Source organism: Ornithodoros turicata, chromosome 1 (genome assembly GCF_037126465.1).
Source record: "Ornithodoros turicata isolate Travis chromosome 1, ASM3712646v1, whole genome shotgun sequence".
NCBI lineage: Eukaryota > Metazoa > Arthropoda > Arachnida > Ixodida > Argasidae > Ornithodoros > Ornithodoros turicata.
Genome location: NC_088201.1, coordinates 19,312,061 through 19,337,599, shown reverse-complemented (window position 1 = coordinate 19,337,599; position 25,539 = coordinate 19,312,061). Strand labels below are relative to the sequence as shown.

The 25,539-nt window shown below is 43.8% G+C and overlaps 2 long non-coding RNA genes across 20 annotated transcripts in view; one reads left to right on the top strand and one right to left on the bottom strand.

The window, feature by feature from the left end:
- The first annotated feature begins 383 nt into the window (after nt 1-383).
- LOC135377592 (uncharacterized) overlaps nt 384-25,539 on the top strand; it is a 32,298-nt gene continuing 7,142 nt past the window's right edge. For 2 of the 19 annotated variants that reach the window (XR_010418145.1, XR_010418134.1), the window contains exons 1-4: nt 390-703; nt 2,360-2,523; nt 5,565-5,714; nt 6,086-6,174. This is a non-coding gene — a long non-coding RNA (uncharacterized LOC135377592). Of the gene's footprint in view, nt 756-2,199; nt 2,296-2,359; nt 2,533-2,580; nt 2,819-5,564; nt 5,715-6,085; nt 6,192-9,095; nt 9,235-23,689; nt 24,747-25,539 lie in introns of those variants that run through there. The other 17 variants (XR_010418136.1, XR_010418137.1, XR_010418149.1 and 14 more) reach the window with 16 other exon arrangements.
- Nucleotides 7,338-24,305, bottom strand: LOC135377594 (uncharacterized). The gene is made up of 3 exons (XR_010418153.1): nt 23,633-24,305; nt 20,997-21,589; nt 7,338-9,623 (listed from the first exon to the last, which is right to left on the bottom strand). It is a non-coding gene; the product is annotated as an uncharacterized LOC135377594 (long non-coding RNA).

Genomic DNA, 25,539 nt, shown 5'->3' with positions numbered 1-25,539 from the left:
TAGACAACAAATGTAATGTTGCGCTACCGTGTGCGCCATTGTGTTGTGATGTCAATGACAATTGGCTTGTGGCAATCAAAGCCATCATCGGTAGCAGCCGCAACATTCGCGTGATTTTTTATGCACTTTTCTGTCTTTTCTTTTTTCAGTTTCAACATGCCTTTGAGGCTTATCGATGCATACGTAAGCTGATGTGTCCGTTTTTTTATGCTCAGACCACGTGGCTCAGACAAAGCTTTCCATTAATCTTTTTTAACCGCGGAACTAATTTTAAGAAGGAACATGTCCGTATTACCGCAATAATTATTCCAGCAGTACTTCCGGGCGAATTCGCAAATTTCGTGGAGGCGCTGCTATCACTAAACATATGCTCCATGTTTGGATCAGCAACAACAACACAGTGGTGCATCTGCATCAGGTAGCACGTGGGGGGGATGCCACGATATTCCACCGTTAAGAATTCCACTGTTTAAAAATTCCAGATGTTCAAAATCCCAGATTTCTAAATTAAAGCTCTAAGGTGAAGAATGGTGTAATGATAGTGTTGAATTATGCATATTACTGACAAACCTCGGAGTTTTGCGTGATTTTGATGATATGATATATGGGATGATATGGGATTCTAAACGGTGGATTCTTAACGGCGGCATTTCGGGATACCCCCGCACGTGGAGCACCTAAATATGCAAGGATGCAAGTCTTGGTAAATGACGAAAAATGGCCACTGATAGATTTTTGTGCAGGTCCGATCAAAGGTGGTGTTATCTGAGGCAGTGGAAGCAGTGCTTACCACACAAATAATTTTGTCAAATCTATGATGTTGCACCAAAATATTTTAACACATTTCACCATGAATTTTTATAATTTTGGAGCTAACTATGCGAGTGCATCTCTGTTGTAGAATTTTGTAGGATCATAGCAATTTAATTTGTGCAACTATTCATGGTGATTGGTGAAAGCCAATAATTCGCCTTGATGGTAATAGAGCCACTCACCCAGTTTCTGCGAGGTGCACTTACCTTGGATGATTTTCGTATTACCTGCAAGATCTGTTACAAAGCAAAAAAGGAAGACCAATATAATATATGTACAAAACAAACAATGCAATACTGTTCCAGCTCATGCTCCAGCCTTAGCTGGAGCAACGCAAATTTACTGACAAGACCGCTTCCCTAAAGCCAACTAAATCATCAGAATTCTGATGTCTCAAGCTATGCTAATAGCAATTCTAATATTTAAACGCAAGTTTTATTCGAATACAAAATACAGTTGACCCTCGTTTATCCAGCACTGGCCGTTTCCAGCAAAAATGTCCGCATAAACGGAACTCGAGAGTGGACCAGCCAGCGAAGACTGTGTTTATTTCGTAACACACAGGAAACTGTCCATCGTCAATTGCGTAAAATTCAGCCCCTGTAAACGCCTACTGATGACGTTGACTTGAGAAACCTCATTCGTCTGCTCAAAAAATGCCAGAGCTGTTCTCTGTGGTCTTTGTCCATTCTCAAGCGACATAACACCAGGTTCCTTACTGCCATCTGATTCCTGCTGGTCATCAGTGCAAGCGACAATGCTAATGACATTCTTATCCCTAAGTGCAGTACAGGTGTCATCATTCCAGTCAGTGTTGACATACCCCAGAACTGTGGTGCCGTCCACTGTTGTTGAACTTGGTTTAAACATAGAGAATGTAGCTCTGCAGGTGAACATTTTTTGTAACTCAGTGGATCATCTGCAGTGGACTGGACTAGTCAATCTGCGGTACAAGACTGCCCCCGCTTGACGAAACGTAGTTTGCGAACTGTCTCCAACTCCAGACTGAATAGATGAAAGAAGTTGTTGGCCAGTTTCCCCAGTAATTCCTGGAAATTCTTGTCCAAATCTAGAAACTGAAGTCTGGATAAATGATGCAAACTGCATGGGCATAAATCTGTCCCTATATTTCATCTCCGCTTTGTTCGAGATCCAGATCCGGACCAACTGGAACTGAGACCTGGTTAAGGTTTACTAGTAGCATAATATTTAATCTTGCACGGTTCCCTTCTTGTTAATAGCAAAGCATTGCAGCACCATGCTGCTCAAACAGTCTACAAAAGGTAGTTGTAAAAAAAATAGTAGCCTGTTCATATGATGTCTTGTCACATGTACCCCATTTTAGATACCTAAACACAGGTAGTGAGTGTCTCCATTTGCTTTCAGTGTTTCAGATGCATCCAAAAACAAAATAGCCTGTTCCAAAAGCAAATTACATTATGCAAGTCGCGATTTTTTTTTTTTTCAGAAAGAGACCATTAGGTACTTCCTTGTTATATATACACGCCAAGAACAAACAATTCCACATTTCAACTTTTTCTCCCAGTGCAACGTGGAGAGCTTTCGTGAACAGGCATGGTGCATACGGTCGGTTCGGCTGCTGCAAGGTCCACAGGCAAGAAACCTATCGGAGCCTCATCAGAAAGTGGTTTCGGGGACCGGAAAGGAGCACTGCTACGACACATCTAGCTTCATCTCTCGTCAAAAATGGTAGAAAGGGTACTTTTGGAGGCGTCTCAATTTATTTTGCTCAACTCACTCTTGCAGTGTGGCCATTCTTTTTTCTCACTCTGATGGCAAACTGAGACAATCTGCCAGAGGTTGCAAGGAATGGCATTAAGCTGTAGAAGGACATATTTGTTTTAAGACCAAGAAGGACATTTAATCTTCATATCGGACACAGTAACTTGGGAGCTAATTTTAATATGAGTTCTTCATATGAGATTGTAACATTCAACAAAGAGATCAGTTGGAAGAAAGTTGGTCCAACCACAGAAGATACACGGTACAATGTTTCACACCACTATAGTCATCAGTTGACTGCCTGCCCATACACTATGACAGTACGTCTCTGCGCATGAGAGAAAGAAAAGGTTGGAGAAAGCACGTGACAAAGCGCCTGTCGACTCAGGAGGCAGCAATAAGGGGCCATTCGCAGACGGGCCACAAAACTATGGTGAAAAAGATGAAGCAACGTGGACCTCACGTGCAGTTGTTGTGGTACCTTAATTGAGAGCGATCCAATGAGACAGTTGCACGGGGGGGAAAGGGAAAAGCTGAGGGACTGCGCGAAAGGCTGACCTACTTGCATAGCGTATTGTAATCTGGTCTTGTTGGTAACATAACCTTGCTCCAGCACTCCATGCTGCACAGACTTGGTGTTCCTTAGACATTTTTGGTTCACCGAGTTGGTTTACTCCTGCTCCGAATACAGTCGAACCTCGTTAATATGACTATGACCATTCCCGTAGACATTGGTCATAAAGCGAATTGCCATATTAACAAACACCATATGATATGCACCAATGAACCTCCTGTATAATATGAGGCTCTGCTATGACCAGGGAAGGGTAACTGGCATATTATTGTTACCGTTTCGATTTTCGTTTCCATTATTCATTTCTGATACCAGCCTTTCAATTTCGTTTCTATTGCGTTTCTGTTACTGTGTCGAGTAATGGAACAGCTCTTACAGAGCTGCGGGAGGACAGCCTGTTCAGCTCTGTCAGCACCCCGTTTTGCCCCCAAGTGCTGTTTCGGGCTGGGATGTGCACGTAGGGTTGCCACCAGGCCGGTATTATACCGGCACGGCCGGTTATTTGCTCGCTCTGCCGGTTGCTGGTAGGAAGGTGATACCGGCAGCCTTTTGCCAGTATTTGTGACTCAAGACCTTTCATATGGGCTTTTGTGGGGTTTTCCCTTCAACATTCCACTACAGCTTGAATAAATTTGGAGAATAGCCCCAACTCCACAGTCACCAGTTTTTTCCATAGTTATTCATTATTATTATTATTACACACAGAAACATACGTTTCCTCGTATTATTTTGAGCTCTCTCTCTCTCTGTTTTCTGTGTGTGCTGTTCCACCCCTCACCCACTTCCCTTTCCCCTTTCCCTCTATTCCACCTCCTCTCCCTCAGCCGGTATTTTTCGCTACGAAAGGTGGCAACCCGATGTGCACGCCTTGCAGGATTTTAAAATAAATTCAGTAGAAACATGTCTCCGTGGAGTGGAGATGAGCGTGCAGGGTGTCGAACCAAACCGAAACCAAAAACCACAAAGAAACGTCATTGTTTGCAAACCAAAATTGAACGAAAACCTGTAATGGTCTTTTTCGTTCCCGAGCAAAACCGAAAAGTAGTCTTAAAGGTTTTCGGTTTGCATGGAAAGTTTTCGGCACCTGGAACACGAAGGTCTGTACCGGAAAGCAGTGCGACGTGTCATGTTGAAACTGGGGTTACGTTCACGCACCGTCGTTGCGCTTATGCCGCCGTTCAGTGTTTTAGAGTTGTCATTTTTGTTTTACCCATCAGATGAACTACGACCAACAAGCCCACGTAACCGCCTTCTATTGTATCATGTCTGCCATTTTCCAGTTTCGAAGTGGCTCTCCTTCGGACTTTCCGACTTTCTCTCTCAAACCGTGTGGCCACACACACCTTACTTCTCCTAGACTTGTGCTTCTTCTTTTTGTTTGAGAAACGTTCAAATTCGGCACAATCTTTGCTTCAGAACCGAAGTGATTCCTAATCTTATGAGTAGCATATAGCTAAGAAGCAAAAATCTCCATTCAGAAAGCTCTCTGGTGTAGTATGTTCAATTTTACGAAAGCTGGTGATACTAAAAAAAAAAAAAAAGTAGAGCCTCCAGGGCGATCTGAAACCAGTTAACAGAGAATATCATAGATGGCGCCTGTGCTGATGTCAGAACCAGGTTGAACTGGTATGAACCGTTTTTTTTTTTTTTTTTTACTCCGGAGCTGAGCCGAAGCGGAACCATTTTCCTACGAAAATCAGAAAGAAAAACGTTTCAGTTCGACACCCTGGACATGACCAGACCTCCATTCAATGTCACCTTCACAGGTGGACATTCTCAGTAGTATTATAATACTGGCATAGCCACGGTGAAATGAGAAAAAAAAAAGAATTGTAGGCTTGTGTCATCGTGCCATGTCGTAGAGTCTGTTGTGTAGGTCGCATGTGTTCACGTAATAAGTTATGAGGACTGGGACAAGTAAGCGACGGATGCACACCCGAGATCCAATACTGCGCTTTACGTGCTCTTGTGTCATATTCGGGACATATATTACAGGGGATGGAGTCACTAAAATGCAAAAAATAAAATGAAACGCCGACGTCGACGAAGGGCACTGCTCTCTCTAAGCACCATCGCCAGTGCCACAAAGAGCATTATTAGTCATCCTGAAACTGGGCACGAAGCTTGGACACGTGTGATCGGAAACCACAGGACGCTTGTAGGTCAGGAGAACCCACTCGCTCAACTGCTGGGGGTCATAATGTCGAGGATAGAATATGTGTTCTCGCCCCTATTTGTGCAAATAGGCAAATGGCACTTGTATGGGGAGGGAATGGTTCCCACTCAATATGGTTATGAACCAGGGATGTCAGATTAATTAGTGTCGTATTAATGAGGTTCGACCGTGCTGGCTGTCGGTTTACAAGTGTGACTGCTGCTATTGCACTTGCAGCTCATGCTCGCATGTAAAAACAGGCATTACTTACGTTTACAGGTCACGTCTTTGAGCTGTAGCAGATACCATCTTGGGCCTCGACTGTGTGCCTTCTCAGTGTCTGAGTGCAAGGAAATTCATAACGAGAGACAACATTTTTGTTGAATTAGGAACAATCAACATCGAACTGCAAGAATAAGCATCATGTTGGTAGGTATATGTCTTAAGCATGCATATTCATTTGGTTTACACTGTGGTTGCATTTTATTCTTGATAACTGAAACCACATGTTGTACTAAGCTGTCCTTTTCAACCATTTTACCAGTAGCTTCCCAAATGCATAATCAGTTTTGAGTTCTACAGACAAATAGCTCACATGTACTGCATATATACATTCAAAGGATACGTAGATGGGCAGATACCGACAGCTTTATTTTGGTCAACTGCTCCATCTCCAGAGACTGTCGTGTCAGAAGCACTATGAGCATTTAGGTGTCAACTTGTGTACTCTTTTTGTCTGCATTGTTTGTTATCATGAAAGTATGTGTGCAATAAATATTATTTGCAAATTATATTTGCAGAGCAACCAAGACTGTGCAGTCAGATTTGCAGCTTGACTGGTATGGACTTCATCCTGCTTGCTTTCACTGGAGCTGGTATGGCATGAAACGTATGTTGTATAATTAGGTAGGTTAAAGTTGCAACATCCTAGTCTATTGAGGCATGATGAACTTCCTGCTGCAAATATATACACATTTTAAAAAATTTAAATACAGGTTAGAAAATGGAAGGGTGCTCAATTTTCTTGTTATGAGGCTCAATATTTTACTTCATTTGCCCTTGCGCAAAGCAGCGAGCACATTTTTAAAATTTTTTTCTTCTGTTTTTTTCCCCCCTCTCTTTGCACTCTGTATTCACTTCTGTGCTGTGTACGACTCTTTCTATTTGATGATCCAACAAAGCTGTTTCCGCTCGCTGCAGCAACTAAATGGGTAACAGAATCATTAGCAAAGTCGAGGATGTTGTTCCCTGTAAAGAAATGGAACGTTCATTTCATGAAGCAATACCTGTTAAATAATTAGTACCAAGTTATAATATTATATATCACTGTTTTCACACATTAAAGTTAAACACTCAAAATACACTAAAATCTGGTTAATTCAAAGCATATAACTAAAGTCAACCTGCTTTGTTTTAAATTTAGAAGCATGAAGTTAACAGGAACTCATTGCAGGGGCATAGCACTTCCTCAAATTCTTCAGTATATCATATTAGCATAGTTCAAATTCGCGAGATTTCATGCAACACTTCATGCTGTAACCATAACTATAGGCAATATAGATCTGTGTAATCTATAAATATGCTATCAAATAATGTAACGCAATAAGATATCTAATGTAATGTGCAATAAGGTATGTGTGATGGTTTACTATATTTGCATTAGTATTATTGTTATTCAGAACAGCATAATATTTGCAGCTGTTTAGTAGTAATTACTGGGCAAAAAAATTCAATGCAGAAAATGATGCAGAAACTACAATGCAAAATCAATGCTGTTATGAAAGAGCAACCTTAAAATTCAGGCAGATATCCAATGTTCAACAGTACCATGAAATCTTTATGCAGACCAAATGTGTCCCATACTGACAATAATCAAGGCAAAATTCTGAAAATTCCTGAAGGTAAACTTTTCTTAGCTTACCATCCAACATTCAATTTAACTTTTTAAATTATTTTTGGAGGAGCATTGGTAATGTGCCTGGGTGGTAACATGATTCAAAATGCACAAGATGCAACAACTAGTATAATAATTTTAAAATACAAGTCATACATCAGAGAACAATGAAACGTGTGCTAGTGCCAGTGGAAAAAGTACTGTTTTAAACTCTCCATCTGGGTGCAATTATATTTTTACAACTAGCCAGAAATACTGAAATGCTGGAAATGCGAAAATACTGCTTATACCAATTCTCAAAATGTCTGAGTTTAATAGAAATGCCAGCACCACGATTCATTGAGCCCTGAGACACCAGAGCGATAACACAAAGTGGCCAGTGGTATCAACGTACATAATGTAACATGAATAGTATTAAATAATATGTACAACTTGTAATACTATATAAATTTATTAATAGCTTGTGTTAAATACTTTGTACGTGTATGAACACTAGCCACTTTGTAATGCATAATGTTTGCACAAGGATAGTGTAAACTCACTAAAAATGCCCTTAATCACTCACTTTGCGAAACACTGCACTGCACAACACCACACCACACTGCACCCAACTGCTTTTATACCACACTTCACTTCACCACTCACCACAGCACTACACAGCACTGCACCACACTTCATAGCACGACTCAGCATCTGCACCGCACTGCATAGCTCAGAATTGCATTGCTCTACACTTCACATCACTGCACCACATTATATTGTATGGCTTCACACAACGCTTCTATGCTGTGCACTGCCTTGCCACTCAGTGCGATTCTGGATGACTTCATGAGGTAAACAACGAGAATTGGCCGAGGCAGACCACAATTAGGGATGACACAGTCACATACCTCTTTTCCCTGAGCTGTTTGAATGAGTTGTTTGATTTCATGAGGTTGCCAAACCAAACCGTATAAGGGTATCTTGTTGTAACTGTTTTGTGTATCGTAGATACAGGGATTTACATTGTATGTAGCAGGTGTCATGCTCAATCCATTTCAGTCTACCTTCTTCCTCAATTTTCTGTTTTTATAATTGTGCCGTGAGCACTTCTGGTGAGCGCTTCTGATTCGGAAATATCTGGCATCGGAATAGCTTGGATGCCATTTGGCACGGTTCATGATTTCCAGTCTCTCCCTTGGTGGCCAAGTTATTCCTAGCCAGGACTTTCTTGTTTGGTATTGCTCTTGTGTTTCATTCAATGCTCTGCACTTCTACTCTTGTTTCCTTTTGTTCTTCTGGAACTTCTTTTGCTGCTTTTTGTCTTACTTATACACCGCAGGTTAACAAACGATCACTCACTTCACTATACGGGCTTAATTCTAAGAGGAGCAGTTACGTTTAATGGAGTAAGCCATTAACACATCGTAACTAATTATTTATCTGCACTCAACTGCCAGCTGGCATGAACACGCACACACACACGCACTTTTGTGCACTTCCTAGCACATTCACTGCACTTCACTGCACAATGCTGAGCAACAAGGATTCTATACACACACGCGCAGATACACAAAGAAAATTTACGGAATCAAGACCGAAATTTTGCACATCACTCTCACAGCATTGTCTGATTGCACCACTGCTGTTTCTGGACCTTTGTGTATTTCTGTACTCACTGGTGCAGTGAATGACGACATGAAATCACTTCTCTTTCCTGAAAGGGAGCATCTGGGCGGATCCTTGTAAATGTGATTGCCCCGAAGTTTTCTTCTTCACGGTTCCAGTATATGCTGTACTTTCAAAACACTGCGGTTGTTTTTCTTGTGCGTGAATCTGCCACACCGGTGTAGGCTTGGATCTGGCAGTGCATATGTATTACTTCTTATATTCAATAACCTTTCTCCATCTCTTTCTTCGTCGTGGCCATGGGTTAGAGTTGCACCTCAGTGATAGGCGAGAAGCATGCATGATGCAATGACTTGGATGCAATTGGAGCTTCATTCCCAAGCTTCTGCAGAACTGGTTGAGAAGGCATTCTGAGCCCAAGTTAATGGCCAATTCTATCTGCTGTTGGTATGTCCATTTATATTCTTGGAAGAATGTAGAGGCATGTTGAGGGAGCAAGTGAGTCTGGAGGGGACTCATTTTAAATTTTGATTATGATAACCTTTATCATCATCATTGTTTGTAACAGCCACCACGATGGCATAAGGGCGGGCTGCAAACAGAGTTACCTAAAAATGGCAAACATGGTAGAGAACCCCAGATGAGCAATCTCTGTTTGAAAGATGAATGGCTTTTCGACTGATGCTTCTCCGCTGCTATATTTGAATCGGTACCCTAAATTTTTTTCCTCCATTTTCATATAAGTGCGGTTTGCCACAGTGGTTTTGCGCCAGCAGGCTTACCATCTCTAGCACCATTGCTTCTCTTCTCTGAACACTTCTGGTGTGAAACCTCGCCTGTAAAAATATTAAATAACTGGTGAGAGATAGAAGACAACATTGAGATTGACGGAGTGTTTAAAGGGGCACTAAACAGATATACACGGTCCACCTTTTTCTTTTTTTTTTTTCGCTGTGCTACGCTGCCACATTCTGAAAATTGTGGTAAAAAAACTGCACACATTCAAAATTGCAGGAACTGCTAACACAAAAAGTGCTTTGCACAGAGACACAAACCTTTTCTACATGTGCATCAAATGCTGTTTTATAAGGAACCATGTTTACTTCAGTCACAATAATATCTAACGAAACTGCATGCCAAATAGAGCAGAAATCGTGTTTTGTACACACCACTAGAGGACGTGGGTGAGGTACATTTCGGGTAAGCTGTATAGGGTATTGTGCTGCGGCTCTTGATGACTTATAAATAGGGTTCCAAATTTTGGGAGTGTTTTGTGATTTATTTTTTAGAACTCGGTTAATATCCGAAATTTTGAGAAAATGTGAAGCTGCTTGCAAAAATGCTTATTGTTATGCGGTACAGCGCTGCAGACTAGAGTCACTAAATAAGCTACGCTTCAGAGTATCGACACTGAGGTCCAAGGGAGAGCAGGAGCGCCATCTTGTTTCTGCACCACACCGGTATCATCCCCATTTGAGGATCAAAGATGGCTAACATAATGCTCCCTGTGGGATAGAGAAGCGTGTATGATTGTTGCGCGATAATCCATGTATTGTCCACCTGAGCGTCCAGAACATGTGAAGGTGAGCTCAAGGCCGTCAACTGCTGCTCGTAAACAAAAGGAACATTTCACCCGCGCACGATAGATGCGGATAGATGCGCTAACGTGCAGTGTGACGCGGAAACAAGATGGCGCATGCTCGCTCTTGGAACTCAGTGTCGATACTCTGAAGCGTAGCTTATTTAGTGACTCTACTGCAGACAACGACATCTGTGTCACAATCAACTATAGTCAGTGACAACATAAGTCATACATTTCACCCCGCCCCCACACAAGAATCACTCAGCGCACGCGCGAATGTAGTGTGGCGTGGCCAAGTGGGGACTGGGGGGAGAGAGAGAGAGAGCCAGCACTACATCGTGAAGCGGAGGCGTCGTGCAAAAACTGGTAGCCAATCGCAGGAGCCTTCCACGGATGAGTGGGCGGTCCCAATTGTAGGGTTTAAGTTGTCACTGACTATAGCGACATGAACATCTCAAAATCCAGGTATTCCTTAACATCGCCCCAAGGCAGCTTTCGCTTGCGTGCCATCTTATTGTCTGCTTTGCAACAACTAGCTGCCCTTTCAAGAAGACAGTAGGTTCATTCTTTTCACCTGCACTGCCTGCACCTCCTGAACTAGTTTGAGTGCAACCCTCTCACGATCTTTTTGTCATACACCTCGCATGTACTTAAGCACTGGTGCAGTACAAATGCGGCACTTTTCTTTCAAAAAGAATGCACCTAGTGTGTATGTCACCTATGCTGTTTTGTCCACTTTTTAAAGGAGGGCTTAGCATGATTCATAGAAAAGGGAACGGGGAAAGCCTGGGTGCAGGACATTTTCCAAGATGCCCTCATGTAGAGTAGAGGCAATAAATAGACTACCCTATTCAGTGATTCCAATGCCGAAGTGCCTCTGGCAAGGACGAAGTACACCGGCACTACGCAAATGCTACGTGCATTATTAAGCGGAACACTGTTGCACAATGGATTTTGATCAAGAGAGCCAGTGTTCCTTGTCACGGGGGCTCAGTGGTTGTGTTCATTTATTCAACTCCCGTGAGTCGGAGTCGTGATGCACGAGAGTCGTCTCACGTCATTGACTCCACCAACACGCATACAAAAGGGAGTCATTGGGTGTTGACTCTCAAGCACCTCTAGTGTTGAGCCCTCGGATTTTAGAATGGGAGTCACTGCCATGGGGATGACGTCACGAAAGCCGCACCGCTGCATTTCCGCCATCCAAGAGTCCTCTCTCTCTAGTTGCTTGAGTACATTAAACGAACACAACCAATGTGAGGCATAGGAAACGAACCCCGTCAACCAGACGTTTGGGCATGGCTCTTCTTGCTAAGTTCTCGGTTACTAGAACCCCCCTAAAGTGGCATAAAGTAATTCATAAAGAGGTTGTGCTATCACAACGCTTTCTTCTCAGTGAGCATCCCTGAGACATCGGCCGAGCACTGAGCAGTGTGCGGCTGATTTGCGTATGCTCATTAATTAAATAAAACTCTTCACTTTTAAATTTTACTTTGAATGCTCTCGGAATCTCTGTTTCACCGATCGGGACCTTCAGCGAAAAGTATTCTAGAAAAAAAACTGTGTCGACACTTAATGAATTTTTCGAGTCATTAATTGGTTTCGGTCGTGATGATGACGAATGTTGCGACGAATGATGTGAACGCTGTGTACTAGTGGGGTAGAGAAAGAGACGGCATACCGAAGCGTCTCTTCCATCTGTTCCTTAGCTTCCATCACCCCTATAGTGTGAACCAGGCAGATGAACATGTAATACGCCTTCTCAATAAGTGCTGCTATCTTGTGGCAGCGACTGTCGGCGGCGCCATGTTTGAGTATTTGGGCAGTCGTGAGATGTGCGATTTCCTGTAGAGGGACAAGCGGGACAGTCAGCATCCTTGAGATTCAAGTTTTTAGGATGACAGGCAAGCAGGAAGAATGGACAGCCGAGCTCAAGAAACTGCCGTTTCTTACGGACAACTTCATTCAGATGCGCACTTTTAGGACTCTGTTGCTTTTGAACGGGGTGTCGAACCGAAACGTTTTTCGTTCCTGTTCTATCATCAACGGTTCGGTACCGGTTCTGCTCCCGAGCAAAAAATAAATAAATAAAAACGTTCATACCAGTTTTAACCGGTTCTGCCTCTGGTAGCCATATGCATTCCCAGAAGAAGAAAAAAAATTCAATGTTGCAAAATGTAAACCTGTTTATTCCGCATACATGGTATTCAAATAGGCTTTCTCCTTCCTTGTAGCGCATGATAGTCGGTAACTATTTTGTGGCTGACTGCAGAAAGAGCACATCATCGAGAGTCCCTGGAGAAAGGCGAGACCCCTGAGCCGACAGAACTAACTTTAGCGCGGAGAAAGCTCGTTCCACGCTGACTCGTGTAGCTGGCACGCTAAGGGCAACTGCCGCCAAAGCGTGAACTTCTGGGTGACGTTGTTTCCTCTCCTCCCAGAACTGCAAAACGTTCTTGTCTCGTGGAAGACGCAGTTCCTTGTCTAGCATTTCCAGAAGACTCTGCACATCAACCTGTCCAACCCCGAAGGAACTCGCACTGTGCGAGTGCAAACCAGCTTCGGCTTCCTTTTCTTTCAGTAGACAGTCGAGAGCATCTTCCGGATCACCTGAAATTTCCGTGACTACCCCGGTGCAACGCCGCTCTGTGTCTCACTTTGCAAAGACGCGATCTGTTTCCATGTCTTGTTTAAGTGCATTCTGGCCTGGAACTTCTGCTCGGGAGTGAGAAGGACACGGTACCAAGGATCCATGTATACCGCTTCACAGAAGATATCTGTCTCAAGAAGCTGCCCCTCCCTTCTTTTCATTGACTGGGTTAATGCCTCCGCGAAGGGAGAAGAAATTCGGGAAGTATCCGTGACACACTTCAGCCATGTGCCGTAGAAGTCTCCTATAGTCAGCTGCTCTCTCTGCAAGGCTTTCGTCGCTTCCTCTGTAGGCTGGAGCACCGCAGCTAGCTGTTCTACCTCTACCCACATGTGTTCATTTCATCGTAGGCTTTCTTCGCTTCAGAGGAAGCCCTCGGCAAATCCTCTTATCTCTATCAGGCTGACGATCATGTGCAGAGTGGGCATCCAGCACGTCGGGCAGTCGATGACTGGCTTCTTTGGCCCGAGCTTTCTTATTAAAGTAGCACAGAAGTCATTTTTGACACCCAGTTTTCTTCCTATAAAACTGTTAAGTAGGCCAGTAAGATGCACTATGCGAAGTAATTTACACCACAGAGTCATAATTATCGCAGAAATTGAATTTAAAATACGCTGCAAAAAGCGACCGTGCGCAACGGTGGTGAAGAGCAGTACCAGCCTGTGATCTGCCTGGAACCTCGCGCTGACGCTATAAGGAGAACGCTCGCTGATTGGCCTAGAGAAATGTTGTCTGCTACTCCACTGTCGTCTGCTACTCGGCTGTTCGGGGTTCTGAGAAAGCCTTTCTCCTTGCTCGGTAATGCTTTGGCCGCTCCTTCTATCCCCAATTCTCCAGGAAAACTGGCAAAACAGGTTTATGGCGGCAAAGGGACAAGGCGCTGACCCCCACTGACCGACAAACCAGAACGAGTCTCCTTACGCCATCATCGGTGACGTGCCATCATACCTCCTCATCCTCGTTATAGCTGGAGTGGCGAGTTAAGGGTGAAGGCGCGTAGCTATGTTTATGAGTTTTTTTCTGGGAAACAAATTGCACACATCAAAACCTTTCACGCTATTCGGCACACACACTTTCATCCGATGTCTTAATCTGAAATTTTTTGGGATGGCCCTCTGTGCTCCTTTAAGGCCATAACAGATTGGACACACATCTTTTTTATGAGAACGCAGGAGTCTTCAACAAGATGGCTACAACCCGAAACCTTCAGCGCATCGTTGACTGCAAGTTGCAGTGTGTGAGCGGCGCACCTCATCCCTTTCAGCAAACCAGAACGATCCAGGTTTGAAAGAAGCATGCTCTCAGAATTGAGAGCCACCATAGACTGGAATGCATGGGGCTCGGCCTCGAGTTCGTTTTCCTCTTCAGATGCCAATCTATCCCGCTCCTCGTCCTCCATTTCACTAAGCAGTCGAAGAGCCTTAATCATGTTCGCACCGTTATCTGTTGTGACACTGTAAACTTGGTTCACACCGACATCGTAGTGCGACAGTACTTCTAGCACCTCACGAGCAAGGATTTCAGCCGTGAGCCTCTCATACCGCTCTTTCATGGCGAGCTGGTGAATTACTAGCTTTCCGTAAGCCACATACTGCATGTTAATTCCAAGAAGTACGCAATCAAGTCGAGTTGCATAGTCAAGCTTGACACAGAACATTTGATTTCTCAGTGACTCTGATATTTGTTCCCGCTTCCCTCTGGCATGTTCTTCAACCTTGCTTCTAACAGTCTCAGCTGTTATTAAGCCGTGTTGTGCACACAAGGCGTCAAGAACAGGGTCAATGACACGTCAGAAATCGGAGTCGTCGACAAGGCAGAACGGCCGCCCATTCTTGGTGGAGGAGGAGGAGGAGTGTCGTTGGGAGGAACCCGAGAGGTCTGCCTGCCTGAATAGGCAGCATGTTTCTCGGGAAGGGAAAGGTGGTGGAGAGGAGGAGAGGAAAGGGTGAAGTGGAAGACCGAGCGGAATCCGCTCGGGGGGAGGATAGCTGCGTCCATGGGCCGACTTCAGGGGAACTGTGCCGGCATACGCCTATTACACATCTGAGGGAAACCCAGGAAAAACCCCAGACGGCACAGCCGGCCCGCGGATTCGAACCGCGGACCTCCCAGTCTCCAAGCGCACGCGTTACCGCTGCACCACCGGAGCTGGTGCCCATTCTTGGTCACCAGTTCAACACCAGCATTCAGGATCATGTCCTCAGTGATCTCAAGCAAGACTTGTTGCGCCGTTGTTGGACGAAGCATGGTTTCTATGCTCACTTGCTTAGTCTCCGTGGCAGGTGAGTCTTCATGCCTGCCTGGCAGCCGGCGCTTGGCTGCTTTCTCGTTAGATATCTTATCATACTCCTCTTTATGACACCACTGCTTGTGTCTCTGCAAATTGGAACCATGGTCGCCAGAAAGCGCGTGTCCACAGTTGCCTACCAGACAGACGGACTTGTTTGTTGCAATGGCATACGTAACGTACGTACTTGCTGGATTGGTGCGATCGCGTCCCATCCGAATGTCTGTTGCTGTTTTCTAGCCAGCAAGCACCACCGCACGAGTATGACACAAATTGAGGAACACCTTCACTCACAAATGCGCTCGACAGCTCCGTTTTCTTTTGTGTGTCCTGTCCACAAAAGAGGCACCACTTCGCATGTGCCTGCTCTCACGGATTCGGCGTTGGCAGCGCACCGTGGGGTAAATGTATTCAACTTCGCTGCTCTCAAACAAGGGACACGTTGCGCGACAGTTGGGTCGTGCGGGTCGCTGTTTAGTTGAGTGTGTTTCCTCTTAAGGGGAACGTAACCAGAGAGGAGTGTTTGGACAGATGAAATTAGAACGAACACTACAGCACATTGGTAGAGAGTCACAATCAGTCACATGTACCTCTAAGTCTAAGTGTGATAAAATGTTACAAAGGCAGCCTAAGGGTAATAGTATACTGACATACATTCGACCGTAACCCTCGTAAAGTATACATGACATGACTTCGGAACAGGCGACAACATTTCATTTGCCTATTCGTAGTCTAAACTGGCGAAATTTTTTCTTGGACCGCAAACCGTTAAATAAATTTTTCGGTTCCCCTCCAGAGCAAAAAAAGCGTATACGGTTTCGACTCCATTCCGGTTCCCCCCAAAATAGCTTTTTTTTTTTTTTTGGTTTTCGGTTCGCTCCGACACCATGCTTTTGAACAGTGTCGTGATGCGGTGTGTTACGCAGTCACGTAGCAGGTCCCTACGTGCGTGTTTGTGTAACGTGGACTGGCAGATGTTTAGAGATGATCTTACTACGGAAATGTCTGTTTATCTGCTGGGTCTGTTCAATAACGGAGTAAAAGTATTTAAGCACCTGTGACTAGACACATCTTGTGTACCTTGAGTAAAATATCAGATGTTCTTTCAAGTATGTACTCACACCTGTACCTGTTGGTGCCCAAACAAAGGGTGAACAGAAATATGTTCTTTGCGATGGAAATCAAGTGGGGCACGTTGACTGCTCACACAAAGAAAGAGGAAGAGCCTCCTCCTTGGAGATACAGAAAACCAGACTTTCTGTGATTATGTGTCGTTTTTCTTAATGATGCAACAGCACACCAGAAGGAACACATTGGTTTTGCTCTCAAATCTGATGTGTCATACTTGTTTACCTGCTTGGTAGACAGCTCCTTTTTAAAAGTAATTATAGCAACACTGACCAGAAGTGACATGCACTGCTAAGAGAGACAGTGCACAAAGCTAATTTTCTAATGATTTTCTAAATGTGGGTCTGGCAGCATGCTTCCACTGGAAATTCAGCACTTCTGCACATAAATAGAGTCCTTTGTAACTCGCATGTAGCATAGACCTACTTCTGAAAGAAGTTGCAGGCTCGTGATATGCGAAACAAACGCAATCCAAGCATGTTCTGCCCTCGACCGTGCCACGTGCATTTTTAATTATTCAGAAGCAATAACAGTGAACTGACGACTAACCTTCTCGTTATTGGGGCCAACATTGCCCTTTTGTGTGCACAGTGGCACGGAACACTAATGGGGTATTGTCAGTCAACCTTCCGGGGTGCCGCGTTGTTAGCGGTAGGCGATGTTGCGAAAACCGAAACCACCCGCAGCTATACTCAAACATGGCACTTAAACGTAGTATCGTTTTTGCACATGGGTCATTCCATGCCAAACGCCCCAGACATTGCGCTCGACCATCCCTGATTTCTTTCAAATAAATTGTGGTTGATTGTTCCCATGCAGCCAATGTACTCCCGGCTTATTTTTGCCCCCAAAAAAAATTTTTCGCGCCATGGCCGCCTCTTGAAGATTGCGATTTGACATGTAACCTACCTGGCGAAAAAAATTATAGCAAAATAGCTTTTGCGCGAATTCCAACCAAATCTCTTCTGAGTGAAGGCAAAGCATAATACTTTCGTGCCAAGACCAGTTGAAGGTTGATTAACACTTTTTATCGAGAGTTTATGCCCCGAGAAAACTGAAAAATTTCAGGAACTTTTGGAATTTTTTACGGATCTCTGCAATGTTTTCAGAGCTATTTAAACTGTTTAGCCCTGTTGTGTAGGAGGCATAGAACACGTTAAAAATATTTTGAGACGCGCAGACTTGGAAGAGAACGCAGAAAGAAATCAAGAATTTCGGAAATATTGCTTTTTACCACATATTCAGCTGTCAATTGCACACTGAGGTGGTCCTGATAAAAATATGAGACAAATTGCATTTGATAGTGTGCCCCTTGAACATTTATTTTGCAAAGTTTCATCGAAACACTTTTTGTTTTAGCAGCGAAAAAAAATTTTGAACTTGACCACCCCCGCACTCATCCGGCATTGCCCCTCAAAGCTGCTTCAGCCGTAGACGCATCGCCGCCGCTGCTGCCAAACGCATACGGGAGCTGTCCAAACCGATTTGCGTTGCCTGCAAAAACATATTTTATCTACAAATTAACTTTCGAAGCTTCAGGTTCTCATGAGAACAGCCGTCTGCGGTGGCGCCGTACACAAGGAGCACTGGTGCCAGGGATGTACCTCGACGACGACGGGTCTGCGTCTATTACATGTATCTGTCTCACTTTGATCGGAGGCGACACCGTCCTCCAGAGCTGGCTCCTTATATTCAATGACGTCACTTGGCAGTTTTAAGTCTTTCCTTGTCTTATCGTGTTCTTTGCTGATAGCCGAAAGAGTGAAGTCGAAGAGTGAAGAGTTGAGTTGTGAGTTGTTGTCGACTAGTGAAAGACCTGTTTCTTTTCTGTGTTTCTCCATAACTTTCTGTGTCTCTGTTTCTTCTTCTTACTATTTGTTTGTTTTTCTTTGCTTTTGGGAATAGCAAGCCTCCGTCGTGACTAACCTTTCCCTTCCTTTTTTTATCATCATTAAACATATCCCCCCCCCCATTATTGCCTGGCGCTGTAGAGTCAGTGTTAGTAAGCGCTGTGTGCGTCATCGCCCGAACAGATTATGGTTATTCAATAGCCCGCCAGTGCCTGTTGTCACCGAAGTACATCCCTGGGCCCAGTGCTCCTACTGAACTGGGTCGCCACAGCAGGCCGTTCTCGTGAGAACCTGAAGCTTGGAAGGTTAATTTCTTTAGTTTTTTGTTTTGTTTGTTTCTTTGCTGAAGAACGCATTTCAGTTTGGGCAGCTCCCGTGTGCGTTTGGCGGCAGCAGCAGTGGCGATGTGTCTTCGGGTGAAGCAGCCTTGAGGGGCAATGCCGGATGAGTGCGAGGGTGGTCAAGTTCAAAAATTTTTTTCGCTGCTAAAAGAAAAAGTGTTTCGATGAAACTTTGTAAAATAAATGTTCAAGTGGCACACTATCAAATGCAATTTGTCTCATATTTTTATCAGGACCACCTCAGTGTGCAATTGCCGGCTGAATATGTGGTAAAAAGCAATATTTCCGAAATTGATCATTTCTTTCTGGGTACTCTTCCAAGTCCGTGCCTCAAAATATTTTTAGCACGTTCTGTGCCTCCTACACAGCAGAGCTAAACAGTTTAAATAGCTCTGAAAACATTGCAGAGATCCGTAAGAAATTCCAAAAGTTCCCGAAATTTTTCAGTTTTCTCGGGGCATAAACTCTTGATAAAAAGTGTTAATCAACCTTCAACTGGTCTTGGCACGAAAGTATTATGCTTTGCCTTCACTCAGAAGAGATTTGGTTGGAATTCCAGCAAAACCTATTTTGCTAGAATTTTTTTTCGCCAGGTACGCTACAAGTCCAATCGCAATCTCCAAGAGGCGGCCATGGTGCGAAAAATATTTTGCGGCAAAAATAAGCCGGGAGTACGTTGGCTGCATGGGAACAATCAACCACAATTTATTTGAAAGAAATCAGGGATGGTCAAGCGCAATGCCTGGGACGTTTCGCATGGAATGACCCACATAGATGGCGCCCACATATGAATAAGGAGTATTTTCAGCCGGATAGCTGAGCGAAAGAGTGCATTGCTAGTTGAGTGCAAAGAGTGCATTGGCTCTGTGCAAAAAATATGTAAACCGACACCAATTAATTAGTTGAAAAAAATCACCAAGTGTCGACGCAAGTTGTTTCTGGAATATTTTTTGCTGAAGGTCCCAGGTGGTAAAACAGAGGCTCCGAAAACATCCTAAGTAAAACTTCAAAGTCAGGATCTTATTGAATTAATGAATATATGCAAATAAGCTGCTCACTCCTCAGTTCTTCGCCGTTATGCTCACTGAAAAGTAAGCTTTTTGATAGCACCACCTGCTTACGAATTATTCGGCCGGGGGACCTTCGTGAAACACACTGTACAGAATTGACTGTAGTCTCTGAAACAGAGTCCATACCTTCACTGGACCCCTGTAATGCCATTTTCGAACTTTTTGTAATGTATTTCACATGTACATTGAACCATATCTCATCCTTTCCATGTTTAAACTAATTTTACAATTTCAGCAAGCTTGAGGGGTGGCAAGAATACATTAACAACTATGGTTTTTAGATTCGAGGGGTACTTTTTAACTTACATATAATTATCTATACTTTGTACACAAATATGCATACACCAAAACTATGTATGTATACATGTATGTGAATAGTATTGAAGTAGGATGTTGCTGAAAGTTGAAAAAGTAGTTGAATAAAATGTGAAGCTTTCAAATTTTTCTTTGTTTTGTATTCATGGGTACTCTGGTGTTCAAGTACACCTTTCAGTTTTGAAGCTTTTAAAGCTTGCCAAACATGTCGCCAAACGGAGTACATTTTGACGACCGTTATACAGGGTGTATATTTTTATTCCTGTACAGATTTTTTATGAAAAAGCTACGAGAACAGCATAAATGGCGATTTTACAGTTGAGTTCCATGGCCAGGTGGACATCCTCTCGAAGAAAGTATGCAATACGAGATGACTGATGGGCTCATATTCATTAATTAACTCTTTAATCAGGTAATCTCGGGCAAAAGGGAGGTAGCAGAATGAGAGACTATCCTCGTTGAAAGCCATTCCAGGTTTTAAAAGTCCTGAAACACGCACGTGTGTTAAAATATCCATCCCACAATTTTGATATGCAACTAAGCCGAAACCGAGACTGCGGTGACCAGGAATGCAAGGAGCACAGCGCTCATTCCACATCAGAGAGCCATGTGATTGGGAGTGATGTATATAATTGGAGTAGGTGCCGCTCAGCTGGCCAGATAAACCGCTTTCCGGCCAAGATAAGCCTCCGTCTGCGAGGGTGATGCGCTCCTCAGGCGAGCTTTTTCGGTCTTGATTTGGATTTGAGTCTCTCATTCCGCTATCTCGCTTTTGCCCAAAATTTCCTAATTAAAGAGTTAATGAAGGAATTTTAGTTAATTAGTCACCTTGTAGTTGCACAATTTCTTTGAGAGGATGTCTGCCTGGACGTATAACTCAATTGCAAAAACAATATTTATGCTGTTCTCATAGCTTTTTTATAAAAAAAAATGTGTAAAGGATAAAAATAACCACTCTGTATATACATGAAGTTTAGATAGCTTACCTTGGTGACTGGTGGCTCCCATAAGAAGTCAGTGCACAGATGGTCAGGCTAAGCTTTGAAATTCTTCTGCACATTTCCTGTAGCATTCGTTAGCCGATAATTGCATCTTCTAGCCTTCCAAACACAGTGGTCACTGGTGAGCTTTGTGCCATGCTCTGTCATGGACTTTGTAGTAAACTGATAGACTTGCTTTGTTTCACTGCACTAAACTTTCGATTGACACCATGCTGTAAGATAGCAGCACAACACACCACTGCACATGACGTATTCAATACCCATATTCCCCACAACATCCAAAGGAATATCGCTATTCTGCTTTCAACTGCACTACGCGATTCCCGTTTGCACCACTGCAACTGACTGCATTTCACCACAAAGCACCATGATTCACTACACCACACCGCACCGCACTGCACTGCACTACTCTAAAATAACATATTTATATCAATCTTCCCGCTCTCTGACTAAAAACACTTCACATCACTACACCATCACCACATGCTCTTGTGCAGCACACAGTTGAAAATTCACTTGAGTAAGCTCTATCTTCGATGTGTGATGTCCACCATCAAGAATGCTAATGTGGCCCAGACCTGTGGAAACACACAAGATCATAACATAAAGAACATAACTGTATCTAGGCATAAAATTCCTTAGGCATGTCGACCTACGCAAGGTTGTAAATGCCTAGCATGCATTGCATGCTGCACTTCATTCTTACATGGAATCTCCATATGTAGACGGATACAACTCCTCATTTAAACAAAACACACAAGTTAAGAATTGAACCGAGAGGATGCTTTTTTCTTACACTCTAAAGTTTCGCATCTGATGCTGCTTTATCTGATGATGAAACTTGAGAAGGCTTCCAATTGGTGGAAGTAGTGATTGCATGCTTTCGATTCTTAGCTCGTGTATGAAATAACGAAAAATGAGATCCCTTTGAACCTGAAGAGTACAAGATCACGTGGGGGGATATGTGTGACGTACATTCCCCATTCCTTTCATGCATGTTTGCACAATTTGTCATCATCGTAGTAGCCTATTCGTATTCATTTGTGTACGATGTCCTAAAGAATGTGGAGTTTCCGCTACAGTGTTGATATCCGTACCAGTAGTTGTGTAAATGGTTTTTGAATACTTCGTTACTTCCCTGTTCTTACTGTCCATGGCTTATTTAGTGTTTACTTGTATCACTTTCGCTTTACGGTCATCTGGCTTTTCACTTTTTAGCAGACACATACATATATAAAGCCAAAGCTCAAAGGCCGCACGTGGTGTATGTGTGCTTGCTTGTTGAGGGTGTCACTATCCCAGCAGCCAGTGGTGTTTCACTCCATCTGGGGACCTGGTGACATACTTGGAGGAAGGCACAATGTGCATTACCCAGTAAAGCCAGCAAGGATGCTTTGTGCCAACATTGGGTATGTCAGCCTGCAATGTGCCGAGGAGCACAGGGCGGTCATATGTATCGGAGTTTTAACTCTAACTACTGAACTCTAACTCTGAACTCTAACTACTGACAGGCAGTATGTTGTGAAGGGGGCATTTTGGGTTTGCTCCCTCTCCCCCTTTCATAAGGCCGCGTCAGACCATATGAGATTTCACCACGCAGTCAGCCGGGACTTCCCAGCACTGACCAGTGCCCATTGCTACAATATGTGAGGACAGTGATGTAGGATATAATATCTGCGGCTCAGTCTACATTTTTCTGGGCCAAACAGTTGGTCTTCTTCAACGCTGTTCAAAAGTGACAAAAATATAAATATGTAAGAGTCCTGTTGTGTTCATTTTTGTTTTCCTTACGAGATTTCACGGAGCAGGAAGCAACTGTTCACAAAGATAAAATACTGAGAAAAATTTCACAAGATTCTTCGTAATACAATGGGGATGTGACATCAATGCGAAAATTTGTGGGTTTCACTTTGTCAAAGAAAATCTTGCAAAACCTGAATGATGGCAGCTCTGTTGTTCTCAGTTACTGATGAATTGTTGATTCCAAGAAAATGATCTAAAAATGTGCTTTCGAATGTTAAGTACAGTATAATCGGCACATTAAATATAACTACGACCCAGCACAGGGAAAGGCATGCACAAATTTTTTCTCGGAACCCGGTTTCATCTAGGCATCTGCATTTTTACTTCATTTTTTACAAATGATGAAATAACCACATTAGGTAATAGCCAGAGGAGGCTGCATAGCTTGCTATTAGTGACTTGACCTGTTGTCTTTGTCACACACCTTGTAAGCCGCATGCGATTTCGCTGGCCCGCAAATGCTAGATACTCGAGCGTCATGCGCCGAAGAGGCCAGTTATGGGTTGATAGAATGCCACAAATAGGGGCGTATCCAGGATTTTTCTGAGAGGGGGGTCCAGCCTTGACCAGCATGGTAGATATACACGATCTGGGTCAATTAAACACTATGTGAAGACAGAAATTGAGGAGGGGTCAGGACATCCTGACCCCCCCCCCCCCCCCCCCCCCCTCTAGACCCGCCCTTGGCCACAAAATGCAGGCAGGCAAGCAAAAACTCCGTAATAGAAAAGGTAACCTGACCAAGACATCAAGCATGTGCTGTTTAGATTTTTGCCTACGGTCAAAGCATACAGTTCATGGGGACAATAAGAACTTACCGTGCGTTTTGCCTTCTGATTCTTAGTGTCGACGTTGTGTTTGTGCGTGTCTTACAGGTCAACTTTGTACCTTCTCCACCATAGCCGTGATTCCTGCGTCATGACTTTTGTCTCACACCTGGCAATATCAGACATCTCCAGAAGTACCATTGTTGCACTACCTCTCCTTCTCGAGTTCTTCCTTGTTCTAAACAGCTGGGGCTCTGTCATCACTACGATATCCAATACGACCAGTAGTGATCATCAAGACCATATCACGAGGCCTCCACGTGCTTGCCTTGTCGGTCTAGTGCCCTGGCCAATTTCATCGCCGTCCTCCCAGCCATTGTGGATGCGACACAAGCAGAGGAACGAGAAGACGCCATCTTGGCTCTTGTGGTATTACCACCACCACAGCAGCATTTCCAATCGCACACCGTAGATTTGGCATAGCGCATTCATTGGTTGTCAGCAGAGCCCAACAGCATTATAACTAGTTACTATCATACCTTTACTAGATTACTAGTGACGTACTACGCTGCATACACGTTGCCCACATACCATACAACAACATCCAACCAAGCCGCCAACTCCACTTTGCGCCTTCGACTTGAAAATCCCCACATAGGTACACGGATGTCCCTATCATGCCACGGAAAGTCTCCCCTATGAGGAAGTCCTCCGCCATCAAATTTCTTGGTGTCTCTGAGATATTCCGCGGAAAATAGCGTAGATTGAAGACTGAGTACCAAACTAGGAAGACGTTGTAGCACAAGACCGTGTCTGGTCTTGAGTGTCTCAGAAAGTATGGTCGCTGTTTTGCGCCACAGAACTTTCCCTATGTATGGGGACTGTTTGGCGTTTGTGATCCCCGAAGAGTTTCAACGGCGTCGAATTACATTTCTCAGTTGTAGATTTTAACATTTCGTGCCGACATCGCATGTTGTGCACATCACTTTATTTTGACAACAACATTAGGCTTAGTGGCATGCTTGGCGTCGTGCTCTGTGTCGTGCTCGATGCCGGTAAACATGGATGGCGTGCGCCATGTATGCAGGATTGTTTACATCCTCCCTCCATGTCTGTGTATCGATGTCGTTTAAAATTATGATAATAAAGTATATCAGAAAAGCAAGCGTGTTTCATATGCCGATGGAAGCAAAAGGAACACGAAAATTGCATCGAAATTCGGAAAAACAAGCCGCTCCGCACTTTCTAGTGCGGAGGCCATCTCGGCAACTTCTGTTACGCACCGTATTGTTTACTGGGATATGCTTTCGTTCATTGCATCCGACTATTCATAAACAAATGAGATATAAATTCAGAAGGGAAGAAAAAGTGATGGCATTTTTGTGTGGCTTCTTGAAAAGGCATGTCACGGCACGCCAACGAGCAAAAATTACTGCTTGACGTATTGCGTCTCTTCGATAGCATGGATCCAAGTTTACACAACATCTGGCTCAGCTATGGAGACTATGGAGACTAGAACAGGACTAGTTTAATCTACCAGTAACCATGCAAAGTCGTTCGGAACGCGTCTTCTGCCTATTTATTGCATTCTCTTTGCTGGATGCGGTACCCTCTAGTATTTATGTGTAGTGTTTCTTTGTACAAACACCACTTCTAAAGCGCGGACTTGACATGAATAGATCCTACGTAACACTTTATAGATATATATGTATATAAATAGCATGTAAGCCCTTGTCATCTTCAACAAAAATCCGCGTTTTGAGCTGTGGGAAACAGTGGACCCAGACAGCACCCCATTCCAAAATATCGATAAACCACGCCTTACAGCCTCGAGAAATTGTGAAATTTGCGTGTCAGAAGTCCTGGCTGGTATATTTCAGTGATTCCTATTTCTAATGAGGTTAGAATTCCGGCGTGGGTCTTAGAAACTTTCCGAACGCTTTCAGAGGATAACCAAA